The sequence below is a fragment of the Fragaria vesca genome, linkage group LG5 (genome assembly GCF_000184155.1).
Source record: "Fragaria vesca subsp. vesca linkage group LG5, FraVesHawaii_1.0, whole genome shotgun sequence".
Taxonomy (NCBI): Eukaryota; Viridiplantae; Streptophyta; class Magnoliopsida; order Rosales; family Rosaceae; genus Fragaria; species Fragaria vesca.
The window spans coordinates 4,792,479-4,793,532 of record NC_020495.1 but is presented as its reverse complement, the minus strand read 5'-3'; positions in this window follow the sequence as shown (position 1 = coordinate 4,793,532).

Genomic DNA, 1,054 nt, shown 5'->3' with positions numbered 1-1,054 from the left:
GTAAAAACTTTGGCCGACGAAGGAAAACTTTGGTCGACGAAAAAAAACTTTGTCGGCTAAAGTATAGTATAGCCGATGAAAAAATTTCTTTAGCCAACGAAATTTTTTTTTCGTCGGCTACAGTTGACCATAGCCGACGAAAATTTAAATTAAGCCAACGAAGGAAAATTTCGTACTGCTAACGTGGACTTTAGCCGATGAAAAATTCGTCGGTCCTAGTTTTTTATTTTCGTCGGCTAAGCCTTTCTTCTGGTAGTGATTACTGTCTTCACCAGAATATGAACATGCACAAGGCTTGAACAACTACTGATATCTTCTTGTTCGAGAAGATTGCTTGAACATCTACTGCTTCTCTTCTTTCTCAAGGTACATGCACAAGGTTTGAACAGCTATTGTTATCTTCTTGGTCGAGGAGATTCAAACAGAAAGGTAGATGGAGATTACATAAACATATGCTCGAGTAGATATGTATATAGTTGAGGAGATATGCATATATGGTTGAAGAGATATGCATATATAGTCGAGGGAATCTATTTATGGTTGAAGAGATATGAGAGGAGATATGAACACATGCTTGAGAAAATCTAAACAAAGAGTTGTTATGAATGGAGAAAGTTTTATTGATACTGGAAATGTTACAACCTAAGAGTACAAACTAAAAGATGAAGTTTACAAGCTCAGAAAGAGGTATTGAGATTTTTTCTTCTCCAAGCGTACTATCTCTTCTCTTCACTTTGCTTCTTATACTAGATGAAGCTAAGTTTTCAAATTCCATTGCGTATACATGGATGCAGCATGCAACCTCATGCAAACTCTCATGCTTGGTGAACAGATTCTTATGCTCAGGTACAAACTCTCACAATGATGTTAAAATCCTTACAAACTCTTATGTAGAAGAGACAAAGTCCTTGGTCAACAGGTCCTTTTCGCCATCTAGAAACTCACACAACTACCTCCTTCTACCCCATTGTGCACTAACCAGTTTGTATGCTATACCGACTTGTATAGCAGAACTATCTTAACTAAAGTTGTAAATCCACTCTCTCTCTCTCTC